At 34.7% G+C, this 9743-nt stretch overlaps 1 pseudogene; it reads right to left on the reverse strand.

The window, feature by feature from the left end:
- LOC106844066 (olfactory receptor-like protein OLF2) lies at positions 1–934 on the reverse strand (annotated as a pseudogene).
- Between the last annotated feature and the right edge of the window lie 8809 nt (positions 935–9743).

The raw sequence follows: 9743 nt of genomic DNA on the forward strand, positions 1-9743 counted from the left end.
TCAATGGGACCACTTTTTATTTTTAAGTTTTTTCAGAGCTTCTTTCACATCTTTGTTCCGTATGCTATAAATCAGGGGGTTTAACATGGGACTCACAAGAGTGTAAAACAATGAGGTCATTTTGTCTTGATCTAGGGAGTAAGAAGAACTGGGCCTGAAATACATGAATAGTAGAGCTCCCTGGAAAATCGCAACAACAGATATGTGAGAGGTGCAGGTGGAGAAAGCTTTGAACCTCCCCTCAGCAGAGTGGATCTTTATCACCGCTAGGATGATATAACAATAAGACACAAAAAGTCCTGAAAGAGTAGTGAGTTCAATCAAGCCAAAAATGGTAAATATCACTAACTCATTGTCCTGTGTATCTGAGCAAGATAGCAAAAGTAGAGGAGGGATATCACAGAAGAAATGGTTAATCTCATTTGACCCACAGAAACATAAGCGGAATGTTAATATTGTATTTATCAAAGCATCCATAATTCCCATCATGTAAACCCCAAGCATGAGCACGGAGCAAACTCTGCTGGACATGTTGACTGTATAGCGCAAGGGGTTGCCAATGGCCTTGTACCGATCAAAGGCCATCACCACCAGCAGTAGACACTCAGAATCTACAAAAGTACAAAAGATCAACCACTGCAGAGCACAACCATAGAAGGAAATTGACTTGTTCTTGGCAATGAAGCCTACTAGCATCCTGGGTCCAACTGCTGTGGAACAGCAGAGGTCACTGAAGGAGAGGTGGCTGAGGAAGAAATACATTGGTGTGCAGCTGGGAATCCATTCTAATTAAAATGATCATCCCAAGGTTTGCAACAAGAATAGTGAGATAAACTATTAGAAACATGGCAAATAGGGTCACTTTCATCCCAGGGTTATTGCTAATTCCTAGGAGAAGGAATTCATTCAAGGAAGAGCAATTTTTCCCATCCATTCTTCTTTCTTCTTCTCAAATTCTACAGAAATGAAGAAGAAAAATGGTAGGTAAAAGTTTTAACTCTTCTTGACACAAAAATGTAATCTACAAGTCAGAAAGAATTTATTTCAGTACATTAAATTCATTATTGTCAAAAAATAGTCCAGTTAAGTTTTATTGTTATGCTGTTCACAAAAGTAAAACTGTCTGGCATACGATTTTGAGAAAGTCCGATTCTCAGTTTGGATGTCATCCATGAGGTAGGTGGCTTGTGTGAAACTTCATTGCTCTATCTCAGCAGTCAGTCATGAACTGAGAGCTCATTAGAGGTCAAATATAATATGAAAGAAACACCTAAATTAAAGACAAAGCTGGAATATATAGCCTTATATTTGAAAAATAAATATCCAATTAAGCGTTAAAGTGATTCCACTGAGTTCTTCAAGAATCATGATTTGGTTAAGAGTGTGTATTAAATTTAGACATAATGAATGTATCTCTCATTTTAAAATAATGAACAATATGATGGTACTCTTCTTACTCTATGTTGTTTTACTGTTTATTGAGACATTAGATATATTTTGATAAACTTGTCTCTAGAAATATATTACTGCTTTGACACATTATTATTACTTACATGCAGGAGTGTCCTGATGCCAAAGACCATGTCTCTTGACCAGCAAAAAGAAATCTTAAAAACAAGTGGAAACAGCAGAATTTAACACATATGTTTCTGTTTCCTAAATTTCAAACTTCACTTTTTTATTAAAAATAGACCTTGGAACAGAAATAATAAATATATCTTTGATATATAGGCTTCTGTGTGTATTTGTGTGTGTGTGTGTGTACATGTACCTATGTCCCTCTCTCTATCTATATGAGAATTGGAATGTAAGTGATGATCTGATTTTGTTTTGATTTCAGTAAATATGGTATGCGGGTCATATCGGGTTGAATTTGCACAAATTAATATTTGTATTGTGATATCTCAATTATTACTGATAAAAAACGGAAAAAACTCTTAAATTTGCATATGTTCTTTCAACAGTGATTAAAAAACCCAATGTTTTTATCTTAATTTTGACTGAGATAGAAGTAAAAATGTTAATTTACTAAACAAAATGAATCTGAATCATCCTGCTTTAATAAGAAATATCACTTTTTCTCATTAGATTTTAGACTACTAAACAAAGGAAATAAATTTAAAAATATATTCATTTACATTATTCTAAATATTTGATTCTTCATTTTTCCAAATGTAAGGGTTTTTTTCCTTCATTCTTTAAATTTGGTGACTCAGGTACCTACCTGTGATGAGCAAGTCTTTCTGTGCTTGTCTCCGGGAGCTGAACAATACAAGCAGATCACGTTTTATTTTTACTTAGTGACATTTGGGACTTAAATCTCTGAAGCCTCTGTCCACACATGTCTGTATTATGCAAACGTGTGATTAATTAAATTTCTAAGTCTATATTCTCCCACACGAATGTTGCAGTATTTTCAGCAAAACGTAACATTTAATTCTTCACACTTGCACAAAATTGATCAATGTCAGGAAGGTAAAATGATTTTTGCATGTGATTCATTGCTACCCTGAGTCTATACCATCTCCCTCCAGTCAAATCAGGGATGTAATGAAACTCAAGGAGACCCTTTACTTAATTATTTAATCTGTTGATTATTACTTGTCTTGTTAAAATTTTTAATTAATACATTTATTAAATAATATGATTATTTTGTTTATTATTTCTCTAATTATTTTCATCCTATGTATTTCATTTCAGAAACAATCTCCTCCAGCTTTCCAGTGAGAAATATAATTTTTCAAAGATTATATTAAATACTTTTTAGTTTAATTAAAAATCTGTGATTCTATTCCTATAGCACATGTCATCCAACGGGATTTCAAATATTTCATGACTGTATAACATCCACTATACTTAGCACATTTTTTCTTGAATTATGTTTTTCCATTCATATATGTCTTTTACTACATTGTAAGCTTCTTAAGAATGACAGCAGCTTTTGACTAATTTCTATATACACTGCAACCTTAGCACCAGGACTTGCAAAATATTGTCTATTCTAATATTTATATCTAAATATATATATATATATATATATATATATATATATATATATATATATATATTGAGGAAGATTAGCCCTGAGCTAAGATCTGTTGCCAATCTTCCTCTTTTGGCTGAGGAAGACTGGCCCTTAGCTAACATTCGTACCCATCTTCCTCTACTTTATAGGTGGGACGCCTATCACAGCATGGCTTGATGAGTGGTGCCATGTTCACAGCTGGGATCCAAACTGGCAAACCCCGGGCCACCAAAACTAACTTAACCACTGTGCCACCGGGCCAGCCCCCTGTTCCTAAATATTTTAAGTATGTATACTGGTGGATAATAGACAAATAGTAGAAATACAGGGTTTATTGGGACTGCTTCAACTAATAGATCATACATGCATGTGTGCATGGAAGAGGCTTTAATAAAAACCAGAAATGTATTTGCTTCTAAAATAATTTAGTTTGCTTTTATTAAATACAATTTTTAAAAGTTGAAAAATATTGGAGGGTAATTTTGTGTCCTTTCCAAATCCTTCCCAACAGCTATTATGCAATGCTCTATGATCCGTCAACCTTTGTCTGGCTTTTTGGTCCCTGGTTTGATTGAGCTCCATCAGCAGGAACGAGAACTAATCAACCATTCGCACAGACCTGACTGGTATCAACTTTCTACTCTCCTTTTTGTAATTGAATTTTACATACCTTCTTAATCATTATTTTTTGCTCTCTGCGTGGATGCAAACAATAAGAAAAATTCACACACACCTTTATATATTTAATTTGAATACAGACAGTTCCCGACTTACATTGGTTCGACTTAAAACAAGTTTTTGATTTTAAGATAGTGTGAAAGCTATACGTATTCCGTAGAAACCATAGTTTGAATTTTGAATTTTGATCTTCTTCCAGGCCAGCAATCTATGATACCATGCTCTCTCATGATGCTAGGCAGTGGCAGTGAGCAGCAGCTGCCAATCATATACGTGATCATGGGAATAATCAATCTATACTCTACAGTGTTCAAGTGTGTTCAAGGTGTACCACATAATGATTTAATATATTTATACATTGTAAAACTTATCATTACCACAATAAGTTTAGTTAATATCCATTATCTTATGTACTTACAAATATTTGTGTGTGTGATGAAAATTTTAAGATCTACGGTCTCAGCAGCTTTCAAATAGAATATAGTATTTTTAACTATAGTTACCATGTGGAACAAAACATCGCAAGAACTTATTTATCTTATGACTGGAAGTTTGTACATTTTGACCATATTCACCTATTTCCCCTATTCTTCACCCGCATCTCTGGCAACCACCCATCTGTTCTGTTTCTATGAATTTAGTTTTTTTTAGATTGAACACATAGGTGAGATTATACAGTATTTGTCTTTCTCTAACTTTTGTCAATTAGCATAATGCAGTCAGGTTTTATCCATGTTGTTGCAAATGGCAGGATTTCCTTATTTTCAATAGCTAAATAATATTCCATTTTGTGTGTCTGTGTGTGTACGTATATATACATATATAAACTCAAATTCTTTATTCATTCATCTGTTGATGGAGACTTAGATTGCTTCCATATCTTGACTATCGTGAATCCTGCGTCAATGAACATGGGAGTGGAGATATCTTTGATTTCCTGTTTTCACTTTCTTTGTATATAGACTGAGAAGTGGGATTGCTGGATCATATGATAGTTCTATTTTTAATATTTGAGGAACCTCCACACTGTTTTCCATAGTGTCTGTACCCATTTACATTCCCGCCAACTGTGCACAAATGTTCCCTTTTCTCTCAACCTTGGCAACACTTGTTATCCCTTATCTTTTTGATGATAGCCATTCTAACAGGTGTGAGGTGATATCTTGCTGTGGTTTTGATTTGCATTACCTTGATTGTTAGTGATGTTTAGAACCTTTCTATGTACTCGTTGGCCATTTGAATATCTTTTTGGAAAAATGTTTATTCAGTTCTTTGGACCAATTTTTAAGAGGATTGCTTGTTTTTTTTGCTATTGAATTGTGTGAGTTCTTTATATATTTTAGATATTAACTTTTTATCTGATATATGAATTACAAATATGTTCTTTCATTCCATAGATTGCCTTTTCATTTTGTTGACAGTTTCCTTTGCTGTGAAAAGGATTTTTAGTTTGGTGTAGTTCAACTGTTTATTTTTGCTTTTGTTGTCAAATTCAAAAAAGTACTAGGCAAGACCAATGGCAAGAACTTTACCTTCTATGTTTCATTTAGGAGCCTTATGGTTTCAGGTCTTACATTCAAGTCTTTAATTCATTTTGAGTTGATTTTTCTGTAGCGTGTGAGATAGGAGTCCAGTTTCATTCTTTTGCATGTGGCTGTCTAGTTTTCCCAGCACCATTTATTAAAGAGACTGTCTTTCTTTATTGTGTATTCCTGGATCTATTGTCATAAATTCATTGAGTGGATATGTATGAGTGGATTTATTTCTGGGTTTTCTATTATGTTCCATTAATTGATGTGTCTGTTTTTATGCCATACCATACTCTTTTTTTTTTTTTTTTTTTGGAGGAACATTAGCTTTCAGCTAACACCTGCTGCCAATCCTCCTCTTTTCTGCTGAGGAAACAGGCCCTGAGCTAACCTCCATGTCCATCTTCCTCTATTTTATATGTGGCACCCCTGCCACAGCATGGCTTGACAAGCAGTGCTCAGGTCCTCACCTGGGATCCAAACTGGCTAACCTTGGACTGCCGAAGCAGAATGTGGCAACTTAACTGCTGTGCCACTGGGCCAGCCCCCATACCATACTCTTTTCATTACTATAACTATGTGATGTAGATTGAAATGAGGAAGTGTGATGCCTTCAGATTTGCTCTGCTTTCTCAAGATTGCTTGATTATTAGGAGTCTTTTTTAGTTCCACACAAAGTTTAGGATTCTTTTTCCCATTTCTGTAAAAACTGCCATAGGAACAATGATAGGGATTGCATTAAATATGTAGATTGATTTGGGGAGTACAGACATTTTAACAATACTAATTCTTCCAATGCATTCTCATGGAATATCTTTCCATTTGTTTGCATCTTCTTCAATCTCTTTCATCAATTTTTTTTATAGATTTCAGTGTATAGGTCTCTCACCTCCTTGGATAAATTCTTTCTGAAGTAAATGGGAAATGGAATTTTTTTCTTAATTTTTATTTCCAATAAATCGTTATTAGTGTATAGAAATGCAGCTGGTTATTGGATGTTGACTTTGTGTCCAGAACTTTACTGGATTTGTTTAGTAGTTCCAACTGTTTTTTGGTGGAGTCTTTAGGGTTTTCTATAGGTAGTATCATGTCATCTGCATATAGGGACTGTTTCACTTCTTTCTTCCCCATTTGGATGTCTTTTACTTCTTTTCTTGCCTAATTGTTCTGGATAGAACTTTCAGTATAATATCGAATAAAAGAACAAAGTTTAGGCATCCCTCACTTATTCCTCATCTTTCAGGAAAAGATTTCATCTTTCCCCTGTTGAACATGATGTTAGCTGTGGGCTTGTCAAATATGACCTTTATTTATATTGAGGTAAGTTTCCTCTATTCCTAGTTTGCTGAAAGTTTTATCATGAAAGGATGTTGAATTTTGTCACAAGTTTTTTCTGCATATATTGAGGTGGTCGTATGATTTTCTATTTCATTTTTTAATGTGGTGAATAAACTAATTGATTTGTAGATGTTGATCTATCCTTGCACTCCTGGAATAAATCGCACTTATTCATGGTGTACTATCCACTTAATGTACCATTGAATTTGGTTTACAGACATTTTATTGAGAACTTTTGCATCTATGTTCATCAAGAACATTGGCCTTTCATTTTTTCTTTTTTTTGTAAAAAGAAGAATCACTTTTTATTGTTTTTATAAAAATGATGCATGCTCATTTATAAAAATTCCACATAATACAAAAAGAAAGCAACAGTTCACTCAAAATCATTCTCTAAATATAATTAATGTTACATTTTTTTAATTGCAGTAACATTGGATTATAACATTATATAGCTTTCAGATGTACATTATAATATATTTCGAATTCTGTGTAGATTACACCATGTTCACTACCCAAAAACTAATTATAGACCATCCCCTCACATGTGAGCCTAATCACCTCTTTTGACTTCCCCCCGGCCTTTCATTGTAGTGTCTTTATCTGGTTTTAGTCTCAAGATATGATGGGTTCACATATTGCCTCCTCTTCTATTATTTTGGAAGAGTTTGAGAAGGATTGGTATTAATTCTTTAAATGCTTGATAGAATTCACCAATGAAGACATCAGGGCCTGAACTTTTCTGGAAATTTTGATCCTTTTCTTTTTTTCTTTTGAGGATGATTAGCCCTGAACTAACTACTGCCAATCCTCCTCTTTTTGCTGAGGAAGACTGGCCCTGAGCTAACAACCATGCCCATCTTCCTCTGCTTTATATTTGGGACACCTACCACAGCATGGCTTTTGCCAAACGGTGCAATGTCCACACCCGGGATCCAAACCAGGGAACCCCAGGCCGCCAAGAATCAGAACATGTGATCTTAACTGCTGCGCCACTGGCCCTGCCCCCATGGAAGTTTTGATTTCTGACTCAATCTCCTTAAGAATAATTGGTCTATTCGGATTTTCTATTTTTGCATAATTCAGCCTTGGTAGATTGTATATTATAGAAATTTATCGATTTCTTCTAAGTTGTCTAATTTTCAGTGTATAATTGTTCACATTACTCTCATGATCCTTTGTGTTTGTGTACAATCAATTGCAATGTCTCTTCTTTCAAATATAATATTATTTATTTGAGATCCTTCTCTTTTTTTCTTGGTAAGGCTAATTAAAGATTTGTCTATTTTGTTTTTCTTTTCAAAACATAAGCTCTTAATTTAATTGATCTTTCCATTGTTGTTTTAGTCCCTATTCCATTTATTTCAGCTCTGATCTTTGTTATCTCCTCCCTTATACTAAACTTTGGCTTAGTTTTTTCCTACTTTTCTATTTCCTCGAGGTACAAAGTTCTCTCTTTTTTTACTTAATGTAAGCACTTCTCACTATAAACTTCCCTCTTAGAACTGCTTTTGCTGCATGCCCTACATTTTGGTATGCCATGTATATATTTTTAATTTTCTCAAGGTATTTTTGAGTTCTCTCTTAATTTCTTCTTCAACTGTTATTTGTTTAGGAGCATGTTGTTTAATGTCCACACATTTGTGAATGTTTCAGTTTTCTTCTTTTAATTGATTTCTTGTTTGATACCATTGTGATGCTTCACACGATTCCAATCTTCTGTGGCATTCCTGAATGAAATTCCTGTTGGCTATCAGAGTCAGGTGATCTGGGAACATTTTCCTCAGGTGGTAGCCACAAAAGCTGGGGTGCAAACATGTTTACAAGCTCCTCCCAAGGAGATACTGGGGACTTGGGGTGGTCAGGAGTGAGAGAGTCGGGGAGGCATCTGCAGACTTTCCTGCTCTCTTCAGAGGAGCCCAGTCTGCCCCTAGATGCATGCTAAATTTGAAGCCTTACCTTTAGGCAGCATCTTTTAAGATATGAAAATAGAAACCTTACAGGAAGAGACTAAAAGATGGGCTTTTCTGCCCCCTATCTCTGCTGTAAGACCTGGTATATTAACTACAGCTAATGCTGTCTTCTCTTAATAACTGTTTTTTTTTTGCTTGCTGCACTCTTATGGTTCTCCTGGGTGCAATATCCATTGGCTTTCAAAGTTATGGAATTTGGATGCGTGTCCTTCTGGTGGGAATCTTAAAAGATGCAGTACTAGATGTGGTGTTCAAACCCTCTACTCCTCAAAGAGAAGCTGGGAGCTAAGTGTGTCTTCCCAATTATACGTGTCTGTGTTGGGAGTGGGGGTTATGGCAAAGTGTCTCTGATCCTTCCTTACCTATTTCAATGTGGACATTTTCTCATTGCTCAATGTGTAGGAGTCACTTAGCAAGTTTTTTATTATTATTATTTATTTCAGAGAGAATTGTATCATGTACAATTTTTCTTTTCATGTGTTCATGGGAGAAGAGCCATTCAGGAGCCTATGTTACCATATTTAAAAACTGTCCCTTATCTCTGAAAATATTGTATTTGAAAAATAATGTTAGCCATCAGTCATTGAGGATATATGAGAAAGATGTAACTTATAGTGACTAAGAAAAGAGGGGAATCATGATGATTGAATAAATGAAACCTTTTGATATGTTATTTCCTATATAAGTAGAACATCAAGAATGTCATTATAGGCCATCTTCCCAAGGTTCTACTTGAGTCTTGATTCTCTAAAAAATATTCCCCATAACATGTTATCCAATCTCACAACTTTAAGGAGAATGGCCCAAAATTAATCAGTTGATTCTATTTTGGGAATTTCATGTATAGGGCTTAAAATTTCCTTCTCTTTAGTTCACCCTCAAGAAATCTGATAAAACAGCGAATATGTAGATCAAATCATATATTTTTATGTCCTCTAAATTAGCAGCAAAACCTGACACCCATTTTTCTTGGACAATATATTTCAAAGAATGTTTTCTAACATATTGGTGCTCACAAGTAACATTTCCAAAAGAGCAGTGTTAATTGTGAAAATATGGTACAGGTGGAAACTTTTAAATCCTTTCATCAAAAAAAAAATCTCCAAAGATTTTTCTTTTAGCTTGATGCTGTGCAAGTGGTCACAGTGTCCCACAAATGCCCCTTTGAAAACTAGAGAAGCTTCTCGGGCTTTTACTTCC

The sequence above is a fragment of the Equus asinus genome, chromosome 17 (assembly GCF_041296235.1).
Source record: "Equus asinus isolate D_3611 breed Donkey chromosome 17, EquAss-T2T_v2, whole genome shotgun sequence".
Lineage (NCBI taxonomy): Eukaryota > Metazoa > Chordata > Mammalia > Perissodactyla > Equidae > Equus > Equus asinus.